Source organism: Lissotriton helveticus, chromosome 3_1 (genome assembly GCF_964261635.1).
Source record: "Lissotriton helveticus chromosome 3_1, aLisHel1.1, whole genome shotgun sequence".
In the NCBI taxonomy this organism is placed as follows: Eukaryota; Metazoa; Chordata; class Amphibia; order Caudata; family Salamandridae; genus Lissotriton; species Lissotriton helveticus.
In genome coordinates this window covers 1,766,563,208-1,766,587,379 of record NC_136061.1, presented here as the reverse complement: position 1 = coordinate 1,766,587,379, position 24,172 = coordinate 1,766,563,208, and positions in this window count along the sequence as shown.

Genomic DNA, 24,172 nt, shown 5'->3' with positions numbered 1-24,172 from the left:
CCGGGGGTTTTATCATCAATCTGTTTTTGGTCGACAAGGTCGATGGGGGTCGTCGACCAGTCATCAACCTGAAGAAATTCAACGAATGGCTGGTTTACCGTCATTTCAAGATGGAGGGGATCCATCTCTTGAGGGATGTTTTGCGCCCGTCAGATTGGATGGTCAGGCTCGACTTGAAAGACGCCTACTTGGCGGTTCCCATATTTCCCCCTCACCGTCGTATCCTTCAATTCAGGTGGGACGGTCTGGTCTACGAATTCACCACGCTGCCTTTCGGGCTATCCTCGGCGCCGTGGTGTTTCACAAAGGTGTTGCGCCCGGTCGTCGAGGCCTTGCGAGCTCGAGGTTTCCGGATGATCGTTTACCTAGATGACATGCTCTTTATGGACCAGTGTCCGAAGCGTCTTTCGTCCCAGCTTCAGATGGCCGTCGATCTACTCCAGGATTTGGGGTTTGTTATCAACGAGAAGAAATCTCTTCTGATTCCCACTCAATGCGCCGCATTTTTAGGTTTCACTGTCGACTCGGTGTCGGCCACGTTGAGCCTTCCGGCTCGGAAGATGGCGAAGATCCTACACGAGTTGCGTCAGATGCTGGCGAAGTCTCACAGGTCGTTGCGCCATTTGGCGTGGCTGGTGGGTCTCCTGTCCTCTTCGATTCAGGCCATCTTCCCTGGTCCCCTTCATTACCGGGCCATGCAGCGCCTGAAGGCGTACCACCTGCGGAAGGCTCTAACCTACTCTCAGTTGATCCCGCTGTCGGAGGAAGTGTGGGACGAGATGCGGTGGTGGCTAACGCACATGGAAACCTGGAATGGCCGTGCGATTTTCGGCTCCGAGCCGGACGTTGTTATCGAGTCGGACGCCAGTCGCTCCTGTTGGGGAGCCAGATGTGGAGATTTTTCCACGGGAGGCGCCTGGTCTGCCCTAGAACAGTCCTTGCATATCAACTGTTTGGAGTTGCTAGCGGCCTCCTTTGCGGTCCAGTGCTGGACCAAGGACAGGGTTCAATCCTGTGTTCTCCTCCGGATGGACAACGTATCGGCGGTCCGTTATATCAACCACCTGGGAGGAACCAGGTCCAAAATGCTAGCGGACCTTGCCAAGGATTTTTGGCATTTTTGCCTCGACCGGCAGGTAACGGTCACGGCAGAGTATCTGCCGGGTCGCCAGAACGAAGTGGCCGATTGGCACTCCCGGCACCTGCTGGACGCCAGTATTTGGAAGCTGGACCCTCTAGTGTTCTCCTGGTTGGCGGACAGAAGGGGCCCCTTTTTGGTGGACCTCTTCGCCTCTCGCCTGGATTATCAACATCCGAGATTTTTCAGTTGGCGTCCAGATCCGCTGGCGGAAGTAACGGACGCTTTCCTCCAGGACATTACCGGGCCATGCAGCGCCTGAAGGCGTACCACCTGCGGAAGGGTCTAACCTACTCTCAGTTGATCCCGCTGTCGGAGGAAGTGTGGGACGAGATGCGGTGGTGGCTAACGCACATGGAAACCTGGAATGGCCGTGCGATTTTCGGCTCCGAGCCGGACGTTGTTATCGAGTCGGACGCCAGTCGCTCCTGTTGGGGAGCCAGATGTGGAGATTTTTCCACGGGAGGCGCCTGGTCTGCCCTAGAACAGTCCTTGCATATCAACTGTTTGGAGTTGCTAGCGGCCTCCTTTGCGGTCCAGTGCTGGACCAAGGACAGGGTTCAATCCTGTGTTCTCCTCCGGATGGACAACGTATCGGCGGTCCGTTATATCAACCACCTGGGAGGAACCAGGTCCAAAATGCTAGCGGACCTTGCCAAGGATTTTTGGCATTTTTGCCTCGACCGGCAGGTAACGGTCACGGCAGAGTATCTGCCGGGTCGCCAGAACGAAGTGGCCGATTGGCACTCCCGGCACCTGCTGGACGCCAGTATTTGGAAGCTGGACCCTCTAGTGTTCTCCTGGTTGGCGGACAGAAGGGGCCCCTTTTCGGTGGACCTCTTCGCCTCTCGCCTGGATTATCAACATCCGAGATTTTTCAGTTGGCGTCCAGATCCGCTGGCGGAAGTAACGGACGCTTTCCTCCAGGACTGGTCGGGCGAGCGGGGATATGCGTTTCCCCCATTTTCAATGATAACGCGTGTGTCAGCGTTGATTCGCCGTCAATTGACGGAGGTGGATTTGATCACCCCATGGTGGAGGTCTCAAGTGTGGTTTCCAGTTCTTCTGGAACTTTCCTGGGATTCTCCAATCCTACTCCCCCACTCTCCTTACATTCTGCTCAGTCCAGAGGGAGTTCCCCACCGGTTAGTCCAGGAGGGGTCCCTGCGTCTGATGGCCTGTCGGATCTCCGGCGTCGCTGGACGCTCCCAGGCCTTTCGGGACAGGCAGAAGATCTGCTCTCCAAGGCATAGGCAGATAGCACGACCAAGAGGTACCGATCAGCCTGGCATAGATGGCGTCGTTGGTGTGTGCGACGGGGTTTTGATCCCGTGGGGGCAGCCGTCGTTCACATTCTGAATTTCTTGGCTGGGTTAGCGGAAGACGGCCTTGCCTACCGGTCAATTAATATCTTCCGCTCGGCTATCTCGGTCGGACACGACCTGGTGCAGGGTTCCCCGGTCGGAGAGCACCCTTTGGTGTGTAGGCTTTTGAAAGGGATTCGCCTCTCGTTGCCGCCTGAGCCGCGTTATTCCCGTCCTTTGGGACGTGAACAGGGTGCTGAACTTGTTTCTGTCCTGGAAGTCGAATCGTTTTTTGTCTCGCAAAGAGCTTACGGCTAAGTTGGCTATGCTGTTGTGCCTGATCTCTTTTAGGCGAGTTTCGGATGTGAAGGCGTTGGACGTCACTGCTAGAGTTTTCTCCCCTGACGGGGTGTCCTTCACGGTGATTAGGCGGACTAAGTCCCTGTCGAGAGTGATTTCGTACCCAGCCTTCCAGGATTCCCCTAAGCTGTGTGTTGTGCAGTGCCTCTGTGCCTATGAAAGTTTAACTGAAGATACTCGTCCTCCGAGCGAGAGACAATTACTTATTGCCCTACGAAAACCGTACAAGGCTGTTTCTTCCCCAACTATAGCCAGGTGAGTGCGTTGGGTGATGCAGGAGGCGGGGATTGATACCAAGCAGTTTGGTGCTCATTCAGTGAGAGGGGCGATAGCCTCTAAAGCTTTTGCCCTTGGGGCTAGGTTGGAGGATCTGATGAGGGCGGCCGATTGGTCCTCAGACTCCACGTTCAAGAGGTTCTATTTTAAGCCAGTGTTGGAGGTTGCTCGGCTGGTGGTCGACAAGCTTTGAACTGGCATAATCCGAAGCCTCCGGTCCTGCCATAGAATGAGAATTTGCCTAGCCTTGGTGCTGGTAAGTTCCAATTCTATTAAGGACTCGGAGGCGAGGATTATCGTTCCCAATGACTTCAAGGAAGTGGACCCTCCCCGTAATGACTGTAAGTAATGCGTTTTTGCGGTTTTATTGCTGGCTATGCTTATACCAGTTGTGATGTTCTTCGGACATGTGTTTACATTTGTTGGTGGCTGCTCAGAGTCTGACACTGCGTATTTTGCAGGGAATGACGGTAATAAACAGGAAGCTTAAGGCGATTGGAGCATGGGCTTCGAGAGAAGAAAGAGGAGGAGGAAGCAGCTGCAGGGCATGATGGGAGCTGCCGGAGTGCGGAGAGCGACGAAGGACTATCTTTGTGACTTTTTTTTCTTCCCTGCTGCTCATGGGAAATGTAGTTGTTTGTAGTTTTTTCTTGCTGCTGTTTGTACAATAAAGCAAAGGAAGAAAGGCATAATCCTCACCTCCGAGTCCTTAATAGAATTGGAACTTACCAGCACCAAGGCTAGGCAAATTCTCATTATTATGGAAGCATCTCAGGAATTGACTTGGTTGAACCAATTCGTCATTATATTGCATTGACTTCTTGAGGTTAAATACAAGTAGAGTCTTCCCTTGCATAGCTCTTTTGTTCAGTGGAGGCCGCACGGATCGGGGCGGGGGTGGTGGGTAAGGGGGTGTAAAGAAAGAAAAAAAAGTACCTGATTACTCCGTCTCTCCTCCATGGTCCATCTGTGGTCTCTCCCGGCCAGAACAGGAAGCACCAAGCTCCCCATAGCCAATCAAAACACTGTAATGCAGCGTTGTGATTGGTCCGAGCGCCGTGGTGTGGCGCTCAAACAGGTGATGGGAGCATGGGCATGTTCTCCACCTAGGTTGTGATGCAGCCTGGGTGGAGAACATGGAAAGTGCGCATGACTGGTTGGCCGGCTCGAGACAACTGGCCAAACTTTCATGTGCACTTGGAGTGGGTAAACCACTCCTCCCCTTGCACCTGTGTGAGCAGCCCAGCCTAGCCCCACCCGCAAAGCTGCAATAGCAGGAAAACATAAAATAGTAATAAGACCGAGTTATCATTTTATGATTATTATTATTTCAAAATACAATACATGAAATGCAACAATTATACTCTCAGCACACACAATGAGAAAAGACCAAAACTCGTAATCTTTAAATTTATGCTCAATCTTTATCAGAATTACTTCATTCTGTTATGAGCTGTTTGTTTATATCAAATTGAAAACAAGTTATGTACAAAATACTGTTTAGTGACATTTGTGCATAGTGAAACAGTGAATAAGTGCACAATATATACAATAACAACAGGGTGTTTTATCCAAAATCATTTATGTAGGAGAGGCCAGAGTTCTATTTGAAACCACAGTTTCATCCTTGTTGTGGAAACCGGGTCAATCTGGACCTAAAGGTTACGTCGACGTTTCGACCCTTCTGTGCCCCTATTGGTGGTCACGGCGGGTCTTTATCAAGACGGAGAAGTGGGCACTATCTGGAAATGAATGAACAAGGTGTGTGTGAGAGAAGCTGTTAAAAAGGAAGTGAATCCGTGCTAACACAGGGCCGGAGTGTTACTCACCCTGATAGGCATGAGGGTTCTATGCCTGAAGTGCAAAGAACCAGCACATCAGTAGGATTTTAGTCCGATGATGCTGAAAAGTAAATAAAAGTCTGTTAGGGATTGCCCTGCGGTATAATCCCCACTCGACAATACATGTCACAGTCTCAACTAGCCCGTATATGCTACAGACAAGTGAGGAACCTCAATAGGAATGTGTCTGCAATGCCGGTAAACTAAGTAGTGCAGTGCAGCGTGCATATACAAGAGCGTGTGTTGGGCTCTGTATGTGTCCCATCGCATTGAAACGTAATCCACAATTATTAGATGGAAGGGGGCTTTGCACCGGCTGTGACTTTTGCAAGCCGTACAGTGCGGGTCAATTGCCTAAGGCCGACCGTATTAGGGGGTCTAACAATGTGACCGGGAGCGGGACCAAAGGGTACATGCCTGCCTCGATGGAATTCTTACCGAACAATCTGGTAGCGATGTGCGGACCACAGTCTCGGTCATCCGTTACAATAATCAATGCGGATCGCACAAGGAGGTGACTGATCTAGCCTCGAGGACGCAATAACGTGAGGGAACGTCAGGGTTGCTAGGTAACCGCGTAGCGTCCTCCAACAACGTGAGAGAATGTCAGGGTTGCTAGGTAGCGGCGTGGCGTCCTCCGATCTTGCCCGCATTGGGCGTAGTGCTTACTTTAAGTGAACTGGGTAACTTTATGTTGTACGTACGTTACCGCCCTCATAGGGTGATAAGCAATACGGCTTGGAAAGTGACTAAAACCATGATAATAACAGAGGATTAATGAGTGATTGTTGACAATACAGAGAAAAGTTTAAATCGTCAAATACATAGCAAATTCAAATGCTCGACATCATAAATGGCTAGATGGTAAACTATCTGAAGACATTCAAAATTAGTTTTGACAAACATGTGTTTACAGACATTGCATTGTCATGGATATAAAATATTTCAGGGGTAGCAAATATATACATCATCCAGTACATATCAAGTATTACGTATCACAGAGGTGGGCCCGTTACCACAATCTAGATATTGTATGAGTAGTTCTAGTGCAAGGTGAGGTGCCCGACCAGGCACAAGGTAATCAGACAGTATTGGTACCTAGTGGGCTAGTGTGTCACAGAGGGTAGGTAGTGGTTAAGGAGGACTATCTGGGCTACAGCAGACCCATTTGTTTTGCAATTTCCTCTTGTTCATTCAAACCTCTGGAAAAGACAGAGCCATCTTTGTCTGGTGGTACTAAGTCAGAGGCTGGAAAGAGTCAGTAAATACTTAGCTCCAGTTATCTTTAGACTCTTTCAGAATATTCTGCTTGCCACAGTGGGCTCTCTAATTTTCGATCAATTTCACCTCTTCCAGCTGCAAGCAAAATGCTTGAGGAATAGGTTAATGCCCAGCTCCTTGATTTCTCGGAAAAACTTAGCCTGCTTCCCCTAGTCAACTGGTTTTCCTTCCTCATCATAGTATAGTCAGCCTTGCTTTAAGTATCTGACTATATTAATCTTACCTTGGTTCAACAGAAGAATGCTGTCTGGAAACAATTTTGGGATATATTTTCAACTATCGCTAGCCTAGGTTATCGTTAGTTTTTTTATCGCCGTCCATCGCTTTTTTCATTTGCCTTGTTAGCGACGTATAATCAACACGTCGCTAACAGACGATAGCTTCTGCGAAAACTGCTGCTAACCGCTGCACGCTGGCAATAGGAAAACCGGTGATAACGGACAGAATCCAGCGATAAGCTTTTAGCGATAATAAAACGTACGCTAACTCGCAAGTGTGGACTTTGAAAAAATAGCCTACCACAGAAAAGATGTACAAAAAAAAGTTAAATGCAGATTTGAGCACCCAGGGCCAAGTGCAGCACACATCAACAACCCTCAAGCCCCCCAACATCTAGGGTTACCAGGATGAGAGCCTGGATGCCCCGTTGGACTTGCGTCTGGAGCCTGGATGCCTCGCTGGACTTGCGTATTGCGCCTAGATGCCTCTCTGGTCTTGCACCTGGATGCCTCGCTGGACTTGCGTCTTGCGCCTGGATGCCTGCTGGGCCTGCGTCTGGAGCCTGGATGCCTTGCTGGACTGGAGCCTGGATGCCTTGCTGGACTTGCGTCTGGTGCCTGGATGCCTTCTGGACCTGCATCTGGTGGCTAGAGTGGGATATGGAGTAGCTGTGGAGTCGATGACCCATGGCGGAAGACATTGATGTGCGATGATCGCCCGTACCTGGTGGTGAGTCTGGCAGGTCGCATGGAGACACATTGCTGACCTTTGTGAGAAGTCTGCCTTGGGCACCTTGGAGCAGTCAATGATAGAGGTGCTGCTGCGTACCAATGTAGTGAGGTCCGCATCGCATGCTACAATCCACCACTACACCGGGGTGCACGGAGTGAATTACCAATGGTGGGTGCCGTCTCCATGCATCACAGGACGGGTGATGTTGGGATGACCGGATGTTGTGGAGGGTGAGGCCCCTGTGCTACGCCCAACCTGTGTTGTCTGAGTGCTGCAACTACCACGCCTAAGGGACCTCTGCTGCATCAACTGCATTGGGAGGTACCCAGCCCAGTGAAATCACACCTGGCTCAGGCTCCTGCTGATTGAGTCACAGATTTGGAGAGAGTGCAGTGGATTGCGCCATGGGCTCAATGTCCAGGAAAGGAGAAGGCGTAGCGCAGGAGGGCAGGGGGTGAGTCGCTCATGCCTATCACACGTAGAGTACGCACCCCCAGTAGCGACACTACCGCTATGGCGGAAGAGCTATGTCTCACCGCCTCAAGCAGTGGCAACTCAATGTATCAGTCAATCATGAGAATTGTAAGCACGCTACTCACCCGTGAGGGTCTCATCGCACTGAGGGGCTGGCTGCAGATCTGTTAGCCCAAGAGCCAGGGTTTGAGGGTCTTTCTGAAGGTGTTCAGGGAGGATGCACCTCTGATGTCTGCCGGTAGCTTGTTCCAGGTCTCGGATGCAATGTGGCAGAAGGAGCTTCTGCCTGCTCTGGCTCTGTGGATGCGCGGGGTTTTGGCCAGTGCGAGGTTGTTAGATCGGATGTCTCGTTTGGGTACGTGGAAGTAGATTCAGTCGTTGAGGTATTTGGTTACGTTGTTGTGTAGGCATTTGTAGGCGTGAGTGAGGATTTTGAAGGTGACTCTTCTCTCCACGGGGAGCCAGTGGAGTCTACGTAGATGTACGCTGATGTGTCTGTGCCGAGGGATGCCAAGGACGAGTCTGGCGGCGGTGTACTGTAATAATTGAAGGTCTTGCGGAGGATGCGGAGGGTGTTGAAGCAGCTGGAGGTGACGGCATAGACCTGACGGTTCATATGGAGGGATGAGTCGAGTACGATGCCGAGGTTTTTGGCGTGGACCGAGGGGGTAGGGGGGCTTCCGAGTGCGGCAGACACCAGTTGTTGTCCCATGCTGCAGGAGTGGTTCCAAGAACGAGGACAATTGTCTTGTCGGCGTTGAGCTTCAGGCAGCTGTTGGTCATCCAGACTTCAATGTCATGCATTCCTTTCTGGAAGTTGAGTCTGGCGGTGGTGGGGTCTTTGGTGAGGAAGAGGATGAGCTGGTGTCATCAGCGTAGGATACGATGTTGAGGCCATGTTGTCAGACGATGGCGGTGAGGGGGGCCATGTGGATGTTGAAGAGGGTCGGGCTCAGAGATGACCCCTGTGGGACTCCGCGGGTGATTTACATGGCATCGGAGAAGAAGGGTGACAGTCTGATCCTTTGGCTTCTTCCGGTGAGGAATTATCGGATCCATTCTAGGGCTGTTCCTTATATGCAGGCGTTGTGTAGTCTGGTGACTAGTGTGTGGTGGGAGTCGGCGTTGAAGGACGCTGAAAGGTTAAGTAGGATGAGAGATGCGGAGTAGTCTTGGTCCAGGAGGGTGGAGATGTCGTCTGTGGTGGAGATTAGGGTGATCTCGTGCTGTAGTAGATGTGAAGAGGGCAGGGGTCAGTGGGGACCCCCGAGTGGATGCCTTTCATGGTCGAGGCAGTGTATCCGGCTGTCACTGGCATCCAGGTGGAGATGGTGGGCTGGCTGGTGTGTCGGGGGCGGGGTCCGGCTGTGGTGTCTGGTGGATGGTCAGCGAAGTTGTTTTAGAGTTTTTTGAACTTGAGGTGGAAGTAGGTTCCACGCTTATAGCAGAGGTCTTGGGATGGGTGATGTCTGTTGCTTTGCTGCGTGGGTTGGTGAATTCATGAATGACCTTGAAGAGTTGCTTGTAGTTGGTGGAGTTGTTGAGGATTTGGTTGTGGTAGTCTGTCATGGCGTCCTTGTAGGTGGTGTAGATTTTGGGTGTCTTAGTGTTTCTCCAGTTCTTCTCCAGGCATCTGCAGGTGCGTCTTGCTTCTTGGAGATGGGCGGTGAACCAGGCGGCTTTCTTGGGTCTGTTTGTTGGACTTGCATAGCGGGCGAGCTTGCAAGCGCAGTTGGAGATCCAAGTGTGGAGTTCTCTGGCTGCGATGCTGGCATTGGATGTGTTGGAGGCTGGGGTGGTGGTTAAGGTTTGGCGGCAGTGGAGGCAGGAGAACTGGCCAACGGTCATGTTGGTGAGGCCTGTTGTCAGTCTCTGAGTTTTCCGTGGTTGAGTGCGTGGAGGGTGGCTGAGCTGTAGCAGTGGCTGGCTCAAGATCCAGGATTCCTGGTGCTGATCGCGGTTGGGTCAGGGACGGAAGCAGATGGGCTTGGCTTGGGAGAGGACAGGGGCGCGGGCCACAGGGACAGCAGTGGCGTGAAGCGGGATGTGGGGGCTTCGAGAAGCCAAAAAAACAGATGTATCCTCAGGGGGTGGGCGGGTGGGTAGAACTGCTCCAAACACAGAGCAGGGCATGGGAGGCTTGGCATGCCCACTCAAGTGAGCAATGACTGTTTGGTCGGCCCACTCAGGCCGCCCAAAGCAGTCATGATCACTTTCCTGTTCGCAATGCTGGCTGCATTGCAGCCTGCATAGAGAACATGGCCACCCCTCCGGCCCATGGCTGCATGACTTGTCCGGTTGCCGATTACGAATCCCACCGCTGCATCACAGCATTGTGATTGACTCAGGGGAGGGAGCCTGGCTGCCCACTTCCTTTTCCTGGAAGCAAACGCAGGAGAGTAGGAGCCACAAAGACAGGGAACACAGCTTCAAGGTATGACTTCCCTCAATTACTTCTTAAGACCACACGCTCACACACACATGCCCGCATTCACGCACCATCCAGTGTTATTTCCGGCGTTTACCACCTCACAGCTGTCCAGCCCACCCGCACTTCTCAATAGTGGCTGCTATGTGCCCATGCACAGCGGGCGTAGCACTCGTGTGCCAAAGGCACATACGTGGTTGCTACGCATGCCATGACATCGCATTCCATTCCAATGCATACCAATACTAGGCACATTGCAACAGTAGAGTAGGTGTTGCATAGGGGACATATGAAGATCACTGTTCCCACTTCAGTGAGTGCCACCCAAAACTAACCTTAGCACAAAAAACCCAAACGTGCACCCTGGAATTCCATTTTAGAACCCCCAAAATACACCCAAAAATCACATTTGAGACAAATGCACGTTCCAAAAATGTATTTTTGTACCCCAAAACACACCCCAAATTTTTCATGTTTTGCCCCAAAACACCCCCCAAATTCTACATATTTTACACCAAAAAACACCCAATTTTTCATATTTTATCTCCAAAACACCCCATTTTTCATAATTTACCCCAAAAAGCACCACTTTTTTCATATTTTACCCCCCAAAAACCTCTAAATTATTCCATTACTGACCTCAGAATGCGTTGTATTCAAATGTGATGTTAATGCACCCGCGTTGTCGTAGTTGCGTTGTTAACGATGTACTGCCTGCGTTGTAATGGTTGTCTCCCATGCAAAGGGTAACCCATGGGCTATGTCGTTTGCGTCCGTCTGCCCCAGGACCACGCTCAGCACCAAGGTGCATTCCTCTTGGACACTCCACCGCTACATCACCTGCACCCTCCTGGCCATCAACCCTGTACGCCACCTCACCTGCCAGGACCAACCTCTGCTCCGTACCAGTCATCGCCTTCGCCATCACTGATGGCTGCAGTTTCACCCGCAAGGGGCACCCCGGCCATCAAGGAGGAGGCATTGCCATCACCTTCAGAGGCACACTCCGACTGACCACGCACTCTAATGTGCCATGGGTGACCATGGACCACGTCATCTCCCAGATCGGTACCAAGCCCAAGAACATCCTCTGCGGCACCATCATGTGCAGGCCCCCCGGGCCATGGCCCCTTATTCTCCAAACCCATTGTAGGCCTCATTGCACACCAGGGTCTCCCTTCAGCCGGCGACATCTAACTCTGTGAACTCAAGTCCCACCTGGGCTACCCCAGTGACCATAACACCACCACCTCCTGTCACCGAGGTCAGAGGCAAGCAGCCAGTCACCTCAACAGGCCACATTGTAGTACACACGGTCAAGCACGCCACCTCAGCCAGCGGGTACTTCAACTACTGCCACAACAACAGACTCTCCTGGCACTGCCATCATTGAATGAATCACGTCTTCATATTGCCCACCGGACGCCAGCGCCATTATCGCACCCCCTCGCAGCTGGATCAAGGCCTCCGCAGAACATCTCAGCATCTCCCTCCGCACCAACACTCCACTAATGCTTCCAAAAGATGACACAGCAGCACGGAACCACCACTGGTGGATCTCCATCGATCACGACATTTGGGCACCCCTCATGAACGGCACTGCGTCAGTACTTTGCACCTGCCTGATGGCAGGCGTGAGGCAGTGCCATCGGGATAGGCTGGCCCCATGCATTGCTGGAGTTGCTTCATTGTTATGACTCAACTGCAGCAATGCATGACTTTAGCGTAGGCGAATACATCAGGATGCCTGACGTTTCTGTCATTACTTGCGTCATGGAGTGCTGTCCAGTGATTACAGCGCATTCATGTTGTCACAAGAAAGGCGTAGTGAGAAGTGTTGCAATGCTGTCTTGTCGTAGCACAGCAACACTTTTTATGACTGGGGCACAGGTATACGCACTATCTTATTGATTGTGTGCATTCTTGCACTGTAGTTTGTCGCAGGGCAGCGCTGCAACATTGCTTGCAGCGGTGTCCTGCACCAAAAGCTGCATTAATGAGGCCCCAAGTGTTATCACCACTTTTTAGACCTGCTTTTTCTGGTCTTAGGTTCCTGCAGATAACGGGCCTTAGCGCTTGTTTTTTATCGCTTTGCAGGTTCGGGCCATCCTTGATAATAGGTCAAAGAGGCGTTAGCGTGAGTTTTTGTGAAATTTTGAGACACCTATCTTACATGTCATTAGCAATAAATATCGCTGGCATGCGAGGCGATGGAAGTCCGGCCGCTATCGCCAGAAAGCTGTCGCTCACGCCTGTTAGCGACAGCTTGCTAATAGGGCTATATAAATATTGCCACTTTAGCTGCAAAAAAAATGCAGCAAAAGTGGCAATGAGCCCCTGATAATATGCCCCTTACCTTTCGACAGCATTCAATACTGTCTTGCATGCAGAGGCGTAGCAAGAGCGGTGTTGTGGCGATTATGGCCGCCCCGGCGACACAAAGGTCTGGGGACGGTAGCCTCACCCCCGCTCGTACGTACCTGCGGGCGTCGCCGGGCGGCAGACGTTTGGGAGCACACCCCTGCTCTCACATGCGGGCAGCTGCAGGGCAGCAAACTCAGGTGCAGCCACTGGTGGCCAAAGTTCTAGCTATGCCACTGCTCGCATGTTACTTAACTTCAACGCCTTGCTGACATCAGGATGGGTGGCCAGATACTCAACTGGATTAACTCTTTTTTAGATAACAGAAAGCAGGCGGTCTTAGTGGGTCCTTTTATCCCGGTTATTAAGCCTTTACTCTGAGGGGTGCCTCACGGGTCTTCACTAAGTCTGACTTTGTTTAATTTTTAAATGACCCCTCTAGTTGAGTCAAATGTTTTTTAAAGTGGCTTCCTGTGCAGAAGACACACAGTTGCTCCTCTTCTTTGAGCGTGATTCAACTACCACACATAAAGCCTTTAAAGCCTTTCTTTCAGCTGTCTGTTCTGTATAGGATCATGCCAGTCATTTGGTGTGTTATTCAGAGAAGACAGGAATCATGTTGTTTAGCAATGCTCAATCTAATGGGTGGGAGGACTGTCAGCCCTCTTCTTTATTGTCTCTATCCCAGTCCACCACTGTTGTTTAGAAACTAGGGGCCGGATGTAGGAGCCCAAATACCCGTCGGTAACGGCCGAATTCGGCCGTTACCGACCGGTATTTAGAATTGGCATGTAGGGGCCCTATTTTACCGATTCGGTAAATTTACCGAATCTGTAAAATACCGAATCGGTATTTTTACTGATTCGATAAGTTTCAGATGTAGGTGGGACTCTTCTGAGTCCCAAAGGCCTTTCAGATTCGGTATTTTACCACCCAATCCAATTGGGTGGCAAAATACCGAATCCAGGTGTAAATGCACATGTGTGCATGCACACCTATGCCATGTGACAGACAGACATGCCCTTAGGGCATGTCTGTGTGCCACATGTCACAGGTGTCTGTATTCGGGGTGCTAGAGGGTGTCAAAGTGACACCCCCTGCACCCTTGCAGGATTCGGTATTTACCGAATCGGTAAATACCGATTCGGTATTGCCCATTGATTCCTATGGGCTTCAAGGCCCATAGGAATCAATGGGCAATACCGAATCGGTATTTACTGATTCGGTAAATACCGATTTTTACAGATTTGGTAATTCAATTACCGAATTTACCTAAATCTCCCTCCTATTTTACCGATTCATAAATACCGAATCGGTAAAATTCGGTATTTATGAATCGGTAAAATAGAATTACCTACATCTTTTATGCTAAGGTTCCTTCGGTAGTAGAATCTTTTTGACTGGTTTATCCCCAGAATGTTTGCCTTTTGCCTCCCATTTTTCTGACTTTGTTTTTGTTGGCTACAGGATTCTGGGCACTTTACCACCACTGATCAGTGCTAAAGTGAATATGCCCTATGCATACCATTTGATTTGATAGGTTATCCATGATTGACACGGTTGATTTACTGGTAAGTCCTCAGTAAAGTGCATGGTGTGTGCCAGCACCTGTAAATCAAATGCTATTAGTGGGCTTGCAGCACTGGTTGTGCCACCCGCATGAGTAGCCCTGTAAATGTGTCTCAGGCCTACCACTGTGGTGTCTGCGCACGCTGTTGTAAACTACCATGTTATTCTGGCAAGTGTGCCTACTTGCCAGTCCCAAACCTTCCCTCTCCTCACATGTAAGGCACCCCTAAGGTAGGTCCAAAGTGCCCCCATGGGCAGGGTGCAGTGTATGTGAAAGGTCGGACTTGTACGGTGTTGTGACATGTCCTGATAGTGAAATACTGTGTATTTTATTTTTCTCTATTGCAAGGCTATCTGTCCCATAGGCTTATCATTGGGATAGCACTGTAACATTTTTACATGTGTATCTCGCAGTAGGGACAAGATAGAAAAATTTGAGTTCATGCTCTTGGAATTTATTAACGCACCTTTTGGTAAAGGTGTTTTTAAATCCTGTGTTTGAAAATGCCACTGTTAGAAAGTGGCCTCTGGCTGTTTGTGTATTCAGCGGATGGTGTTTGAGTGACAGGATCTGAGATGTGCATTCACTCTAGACAGTCACGGGGGTTGAATTGTGTCCAGCCTTACCTGGGTAACTAAACCCAGGGATGAATAGGCCTGGACTGCATTTAGAGTCGTGGGACATCCCAAACTGGGGAGGACAGCTTTCTTATCAAGCTAATGCTTGAAGAGCTTGTTAAGGTGGAGCGATGCACTTATGTTGGCCTTTCTCTAGGGCTGGCTGTAACTGCAGTAGGTGTGGGGGTTGCTGCAGGTATTTGGGGTCTTCTTGTCAAGATTGAAGCAGGTGGTGTTGGTGGAACTAAATTCTGCAGACCTGGTGGCAAATAGGAGAGCTGTACTTCACTGTCCTACTCTTCACACTAACAATCACTGTCTCATCATCACCTTCCTCACTTCGAAGGCTTTCAGGAACCTTATTTTTCCTATGTCTCTCATGGCAGGTCCTGGTCAGGGTCCAAACCGTGTCAAGGTAATCAGGGAAGATGAGGGAGTACTCTTCCTTTTCCTTGCAGGATATCACGAAGCCGATGTGTCCAATGAAAGAGCAGTCACAACTTCCAGCTCTGCTCCTATTTCTGAAATGGCAGGAGTTGCAGACTGTTTTTCCTGTTGTCAACTTTCCTGTGAAAATTCGGTTTGCTGAAGGGACAAATCCGTTTCAGAGAATACCTGTTATCCTATCCTTCCAGGGCATATGAGAGGCAGAAAAAATAAAATTAATTAATCAAAAACAACAACAATGCCCTGCAGATTACTACAATCAGTCATAAGCACAAATAAATCTTCCAGGACAAAATAGAAAATGAACACAAACTATAAACTATAAAAATAAACTATAAAATGGTTCTTAAAAGTGGAAGAAAAAAAATGATTGAAACACGCACTGACGTCTCAAAAAGGTGGTTGGGCATAACCACCACAAGGCCAGCAAAGGAGTCGGAAAAAGACAAAATGGCCACCTGTTAGATATGGGGTCCCTAGTTGGCAGTGGTTTGCACCTGCTCACCCCTCGGTAGCTTGGCAAGAGCAGTATGGCTTATCGCAGAGACTTTGTGTAAAGCAGGTGTAGATACACACACAGTAACACAGAGAAAACACTACGAACTGAGTCCACACCAGTTTAGAAAACTAGCCAACATTTATCTGATTAAAACAAGTAGAAATATAATTTTTTAAAGGTTAAATAAGTTAAATCCATAGAAATCAAAGGATGCGTTTCTTTTAGCACAAAGTACCTTGGATGCGTCAAAATTCAAAGACGAAACAGGCGCAGGGGACGTGAAGCAGCAGAAAAGCAAAGTGATACATCGGTTCCTTACTCCCAGGGGAGGTGATGCATCAGTACCTTACTGCCAGTGAAGGTGATGCGTCGGTTCCTTACTGGTATGCAGGGGAGGTGATGCTTCGGTTCCTTACTACCAGTGAAGGTGATGTGTCGGTTCCTTACTGCTATGCACGGGAGGTGATGTTTCGTTTCCTTACAGTCAGGGATGGTGATGCATTGATCTCCAGACACGTGGCCTTAGTTCCTTACTGCTGGTTAACGTCGTTGAAGAAATCTGCGCCCAGAGATGACGTGTAGAAAACCTAGATGAGTTGCGTTGATTCCACAGCGATGAAGCAGGCACTGTGTCGAAGATTAAGCTCTGGATCATGGACTTCAGTGATACAATGCTCACAACTCAGGCTGCTGCGGTTCTTCTGACGTGCAGTGATGGATGTTGGGGCCTGTGGTGAAAGCTGTGGTCGATGCGTCAATCGGGAACCGCGCTCTGCATCGATGAAAACAGATTCTGGCAGTTAAGGCAAGGATTTTCTCCTTCAATTCACCACATTCTACTTCCAAGGGCCCAGAAACTGGATTTGGCACCACTTGGCAAGCCAGGACTCTCAGCAGAAAAGTCCAGGCACTGGTAGGGGAAGTCTTTGATGGCCCAGAGACATTTTAACAAGAGACAAGCACACAAAATCCCATGGTGAGCCTTGGAAGTAAGATATAGAAAGCAAAGTCAATCTCAGGACAGAAGCAGCATGCAGCAGGCCAGCACAACAAAGGGACAGACAAAGTGGCAGTCCATCCTACAGCATACAGCTCTTCTTCCTGGCAGAATGTCCCCAGTCCAGAGCAGAGGTGTTGTGATTTGAGAGTGTCAGAGGTCCAATGCTTAGACCACTTTCGGCTTTTGAAGTAGGCAAACTTCAAATGAAAATGTTTGTAGTGCACAAGACCCTGCCTTTTCCTGACCTGGCTCCAGACACACTACAGGGGGGCGGAGACAACTTTATGTGAGGACAGGTGCAGCCCTATTCAGGGGTTAGTGACAACTCCTCCCACAACTCTAGCTCCGGAAGGCCCATCAGCCTGGTGATGGCCCATCAGAATATGCAAGGCAGACCTCAGCTCCCATTGTATGACTGTCTAGAGTAAATGTACAAGAGCCCAACTGTCATCCTAACCCAGACGTGGATTCTACAGACAGGCATAAGCACAGAATGGATAAGCAAGAAAATGCCCACATTCTAAAAGTGGCATTTTCAAACACACAATTTGAAAACCAACTTCACCAAAAGATGTACTTTAAAATTGTGAGTTCAGAGACACCAAACTTATAATCTCTATCAGCTCTCAATGGGAAATTACACTTAAAAGATATTTCAAGGCAATCCCCATGTTACACTATGGAGGAGAGCTCTATTTTACATTAGTGAAAAACGATATCAGCTGTATTTCACTATTAGGATATGTAAAACACACCATTACATATCCTACCTTTTAAATACACTGCACCTTGCCAATGGGGTTGCCTTGGTCCTAGCTTAGGGGTGACTTACATGTTGTAGAAGGAAAGGTTTGGGCCTGGCAAGTGGGTGCACTTGCCAGGTCGAAATGGCAGTTCACATCTATACACACAGACAGTGCAGTTGCGGGTCTGATACATGTTTGCAGGGCTACTCATAAGTGTGGCACAACCAGTACTGCAAGCCCACTAGTAGCATTTGATTTACAGGCCCTGGGCACACCTGGTGCGATTCCCTAGGGACTTGTAAATAAAATATGCCAATCGTGGATACACCAATCACCAATACAATTTACACAGGGTGACTTGCACTTTAGCACTGGTCTGCAGTGGTAAAGTGCCCAGAGTCGTAAGACCAGCAAAAACGAAATGCAGCACACAGTCAATAACAGGAGGTCAGTAGCAAAAAGACAGGGGAAATCACGCCAAAAGTTGTCTAACATCACCACAAACACACACAGGAACCACAAAATGGCAGTTGCCTCATCACCAGCAAAGAAGAAATGGAGAACAAAGAACATTTGTGTCCTCTCCTTCCTGGAGCACCCCTCCCCCTTAAACAATCATGTAACATTAAAGGGAAAGGAACACACATGCATGGACACTTTCATGCAACAAAAACCCACCATCAGTAAATCAGTAATGTTAGATAAGAAATACACTTAAAAATGTCCCAGCCACAAACAACCCATAGCAACAGCAATAACCCCATAAAATACTTTTAGAAGTTGAAAAAATAGCACAATAATCAAATATCCCACTCATACACAAACTAACAAAAAATGGTGGACAAGCAAACATGGAAGAATTTTGCATGAATGCAAGTCCATCTGCAAGCCTCTAAAAGGACTTCAAAAAAGGTATAGTACAGCAACAACGAAAATTTTAATAGTACACTACCTCAAAGGCAGGCAGAAAACAGGGCAGATGAGGACCTAAACACTAAAAGATTAACACAGTAAAATCATTGACAAAGCGCTACAAAATTCACCAAAAACAAGGAATTTGAGATTGCGTCTATTATAACTCCAGGCCTCCACCATCCAAATAATGTGGAAACATTATCCGCAAAAAAACGTAATCCCACTAGAGCCCTATTCCAAACTCCAGGCAATTCAACATCAAACAAATAGAAGAAAAAAAAGAAACAAACAAAAACACCTCTCAAACAACAAACTTTTCACAAACTACTGCATTGAACTTACTTGATTTTCTCCCAAAAAAATATAGATCTAGGGGAGAGGATTCAGCAGAAATTGTTGACAAAAGAGAGTGATGCTTTCTCTCCAAAATGTAAATTCAAAATGACTAAGGGTTGAAAAAGCAGGTAGGAGTTTTCAGGGCAGAAAGAAGGAATTCTATTGTATGTTCAGTAGCCTCACTGCCTCTATGGCATTTTCTTACAGGAAAAAAAGATAAAAATCAAATGTGCTAAAAATTTTAATTTATTTGTCCGCACTGTAAAAAAATCAACTCGAAAATGTATGCTCCAATAGATTTTTGGGAGCCCACATTAAAGGATCTACTGCTCGGTTTGGAACTGGAGTTTTGTATTAAAAAATTCTCTGAACAGTCTGCTCAGGTAAGAAAAAATCAAAGAGAAATGTTTGTTGTTGACCGCCTGTATTAATCTGCTCGTGTTCAGAAAAAGCTGGTTGCATCTGCGCCAAAGGGGATTTGGGGGGGCAGCCGACCAGCTGGAGGCTTGCCCCCCCGGGAATTTTGGGGCAGTAGGTGGGGGGTTAGTGGAGCACTGTAGGTCTGACGTGGTTGGGTTGGTTGGGCTGGAGGTGGGCTTGTTGGGCTTCGTTGGGCTCCTTTTGGGCTGGTCCGTATTTAACCGGACATTTTGTGTCACTGCTCACCGTTTGGTGCACAGTGACGCAGCAGCTGGGTGCAGTGGGGGCTCGAGTTTTGTCCCGCCCACCCTCCCTGGGTTTTTTGGGGGGTTTTTTGCAAGGGGTTTGTTGGGATCGGTCAGATGGAGGGTTTTGTTGGATGATGGTGCACCGGGGCGGTAGGGTGTCAAGAGGTTTTTGTGGTGTCGCTGGAACAGGTGCTTGTATCTTTGTGCCGCTTTCCTAATAAGAAAGGGGGGTATTTGCAGAAGGCCTGGGGCTGTCTCGGTAGGTGGGGGTTGAGGTCATTGAGGTCACTGAGGTCATTGCAGTTTGGTGTGCAGGGGGGTAGGTTGCAGAGTGATTGTTTGTTTTCGGTTGCAATGTTGGGGATCCATTAGGGGTGGGGGTGGGGGGCTGTCAGGCAGTTGTTATTTAGTGAGCATTAGTTTTGTTCGGCACAGGCCAGGCGGGTGATGTTCAGGGTGCACCTGATTCCAATAAAGCGGCCTTTATCACACTAGTCTGGAGTCTGTGGTCAGTGCTTCCCCCCCCCACCTACTGGTGGGCCCCAATTGCATTGTTTCCATGCTTCTCTCATTAACCTTTTTCCAGAACGACATTCATATTACGCAATGTGGCATGATAGTGTGATCTTGGGGATTACTGATACATTCGTTTCCTTAAAATTATCAAAATTAGGCAAATTATGCCGGTATATTAAAAATTTCTTTTGGCCTATTAAATACATCTGGGTTGTGCATATTTCAAAAGGATGGGTAGTGGTAGTGTTTGGGAGGGTGATGTTGTAATGCAGAAGTTAAAATAAAACCCAGAGCATCCACCGTTGGCCAGTCCAATGAAACTGTTTTCTCCCTAAAGTTAAAAGTCTTTATTAGTTCCATTCTTGAATTAATTTAAACACCCACTCCTCAGCCATACATCTATTTGTTCATTCATTGGGCCAAGCAGCCATATCACCAATCTCCAGCCATCCATTAAAGGATTGGGTAAGCGTCTAGAATAAAAAAATGTGTTGTAAAAAGCACCTTATTTGAAATTTTAAAAAAAACTAAAATTGGGATGAGAATCTCCCGCGCTCTCGCTGCACTTTCTCGCTATGTGCACTATGAGGACTGGTCTGACAGAATTTGCCAGGACTGCTTATAATTACCAGTCCAACACTGATCCTGGGCCAGATTCTAGATGCATATATATAGGTAAGGCATCTAGGGCCAGATGTACCGCCGTTTTTAGCAGTCGCAAACGGAGAATAAGACTGTTTGCTACTGCTAAAATGGCTTTTGCAATGTACTTATCCCATTTTGCGAGCCGGTAACCTATTGCTGACTCGCAAAATATTGTTTACGAGTCACCATTAGGAAGGGGCATTTCAATTGCGTCCCTTCCTAATAGCGACCCGCACTGGCATATATGAATGTTTTGCGCTAGAATGTGGTAGCAAAGCATTCCTATTTTACCGATTCTGTTAAGGAGGTGGTAACCCTTTCACAAACAGGCAGGGGTCCCCAAGGGACCCCATCCCCTTTGTGAATGTGGGCGGCAACATTTTTTAAGAGCAAGCAGTGGTCAAACGGACATCTGCCTATTCTTAAAAAAGGAAAAGGAAACTTTTCATTTTTCTTTTTTAAATGCATCCCTTTTTCTTTTAAGGAAAATGGGCTGCATTTCAGTAAGAAATTACTTTATTTAAAAAAAGCAATCACAGACATGTTGGTCTGCTGACTTCAGCAGGCCACCATTCCTGTGATTACAGGCCATTCCCAATGGGTTACAAATTGCCGCCTACCTCATGAATATTAATGAGGTAGGTCATATGCGACCCCATGGGGAATCCCTAAGAGCCAGATGTACGACGCTCACTTTTTGTGACTTGCAATGTGCATGTTCTGCGACTCGCTTTCCATTGGTGGACAACAGTATCTAATACACTGTTTGCGAATCCCAAATGTTTTGCATAGGACCTGCCTCATTAATATTTATGAGGCTGGTCAAATTTTGAGACTCAGAGGGAATGGCGGGCACTCACATGGATGTGGTCAGCAGACCACCATGATTCTGACTGCTTTTTCAATAAAGCAGTTATTCTTTTAATGCAGTCCATTTTCCCTAAAAGAGAACAGGATGCATTTAAAAGATAAAAATGAGATATTTCAGTTTTAATTTTTAGGAGCAGGCAGTGGTTTGTGGGATCACTGCCTGCTCTTGAAAAACATGTTTATCTGCCAATCACAAAGGGGCTGGGACCCCTTCCCTGGTTTGCGACAGGCTTACCCAAAATTTGAAATTGATGGTACATGCAGTTGTTTTTGCTAAAAATCACAATTTGCGAGTCGCAAAATTAAATGGTACATCTGGCCCTAAATTAGAATTTTTGGGAGTGACTTACGTCACTATACACACGCAGGCATTAAAAAATACAGAAAATCAGAACATAGATGTAGATGAAGAAAAAGCTGCTGGGCTAGAATAGTCTCCAACGTATTGTACTGGTTTCATATATAGCATTTTCCATATAATTTGAGTGGAATAAAGGGCTTTTATGAGTAGTCCAGTAGCATTATTTATATAGCACTTCACACACTTGGCGATAGGGGCGCTCCAATTAGCAGCTGTTTTAACTTCCAAACCAGGGTGTAGGGCCCTTTTGACTTGCTTGTTTCAGGACCATTGCGGCCTCGCTACACTTCACCGGTGAGGGCGGCCATGAAGTGCTCCAAGTTGAATCAGGACCCGGGCCGCCCTTCAGAGGACATTTGGTCTACACGAGAAATGCGCCTGAACGAGGCCACCCGGTGGCCATCAGGAGGGCGGGCCCTTAGTCACGGAGGGCTGCCCCCGCCCCTAGCAGTGGTTAGCCACCCCTCCTCAGGGCAGGCTTGCCCGGTGGAGGTGGGCGGAGCCGTGACGCGCGTCCGGGGGCGGCAGGCAGGGAGAGGGTATATCTCTCCCACTCGCCATCTTGGTGGCCTCTTTGCCGCTCCGGACGTCGCGTTGAACACTTCGGGACACTCTTTTGTTCGGTGAGTGCGGCCTACGAGCTATACCCCCCCTCCGCCTACTCCCTCCCTGGGAGGTTGAGCCATGGCTAGGCGGCCCGCTTAGCGACGGGCCGCTGTGGAGGTGGTGGTTTCGGTTTCGGGAAATTCCCCAGCTGCAGGCTGTTGCCTACAGCGGTGCCTTCCAGCCCCCGCCGCCTACTCCCTTAGATTAAGGGTACGGGCATACGCTAGGCGGCCCATGTTGTTGCTGGGCTGCCCCCCCCTTCCCATTCCACGGGTTAACTCTTATGTCCGGGCGGTTTCGAGCGGTTCTATTGGTCGCACTTGTGGCCTAGGTAGAGTGTCTGGCCGCTTGAGGTGGCGTTGTGCCACGTGCTTGCACTAGATTCCCACTTTTGTCCTCACGACCCCCCCCTCCGGTTCTAGGGGTGCGGTGTGCATCTGTGCGGGTCCCCACACTGTGAGTGTGACTGCCGGTGCGCCGCGTTATGTCCTGGCCGGGCCCCGGAGATAGATATGCGTAGGCGTTCGCCGCCTATTCAGGCCGGGCTGAGATTGCGGGGGTGTCGCTTTGTTTCTCGCCCCCCCCTCCCCGGGGTTCGTCCCGTGGGTGTATGTGTGGGCGGGTGGGTGTTTTGTATGATCATCCGGGCTGTGTGTCTCGTCGCTGCAATCCTTGATCGCGAGATTTGAGCGAGTTCACGATGTATCTAGGTTGTGTGCGCTTAACTTCCCCCCGGGCCGCCGGCCCTGCCCTCCCTGTATCGCCGTTATCCTCACGCTGCGGGTTTTCACCGTGCTCACGGTGTCTTAGGGGCTAATGTCTGAGCATCATTACTTGCCACGCTGCCGCCCTGCCTCTCGTGTTTGCCTGTACTTTGCTCTAAGGTTGTCTTGCATTTGAATAAGGTTCAGGCTGTGCAGCGGCGCTTGTGTTGCCTAAGTGTACAACGTGTGGAGACTGCCATGCACGAGAATAGGGTTCAGGTTCAGCGGCGCTCATCGAGGTTTTCTGATGTGTACGCCTTCTTAATCTGAAAGGGAGTTCCTCTATTGTCAGTACTGCGGCAAATCATTAAAGGGAGGGTGCCGCACTTCTCAGGAGCATTCCGGTACTCAGTAGATTGAGTACCTGCACTTGCATATTCTTTAAAGGCACGGTATACATGGACAGATGTATGACTGATTTACGCCACACTGCTCATAAAGTGGACTCGCCCGCAATATTTAGAATCTTGTTGCGAGCGTTTTTAGAGAGCTAAGATATCATACCGCATAAGGGCAGACCGATTCCTTGCAAACTGCCTGGTCAACATCTTTATGGCGCCTCCAAGCCGTAGAATTCACAAATTTTCTGATGCACGTGTCCATTCCATACTAAAGTTCCTCTTGAGCTTCTCGTGCGTGCAGGACGACATTCTGTATAGTCATTGGGCAGAGTAATTTCGTTTGTTAGGAACAACATCCGGGAACATTTGTTCCTACCGGTGCATGATGCATAGAGCGTCTTCCTTGCTAAGTATTTATATCTTAAAAAGATGGTTTTACGTGTACCACAGCTGAACCAAGCATTGGCGGTGGGTGGTAGAATGCTATGGCTTCATGCATTCTGCTGCGTGTTCCATGCTATGTTCGTCTAGCGCTTTCTGTGTCATCAACGCCCTCGGTAGCAGTGGGGTGGAAATGAATGAGAAAACCACGTGGTACATTCAATAATCCTGTATTATCGAGCTCTCGGTATGAAGAATCCTTGGCCTGAGCGAGTCTACTTTTACTTGTTTGTTCAATTCTGTGCTTCTGAGTACATGTTTTCTCGAGTGCCCAGGTGTAGGGGTCTCCCTCGCACTCCTTTAATGCAAATTTCCATTACTTAGGCTATGGATGGCTGTATATGATTATTCAATTCGGTGCACCTGAGTACAGGTTTTCTTGAGTGTGCTCACGCATCTGTTCATGTCCGTCATCA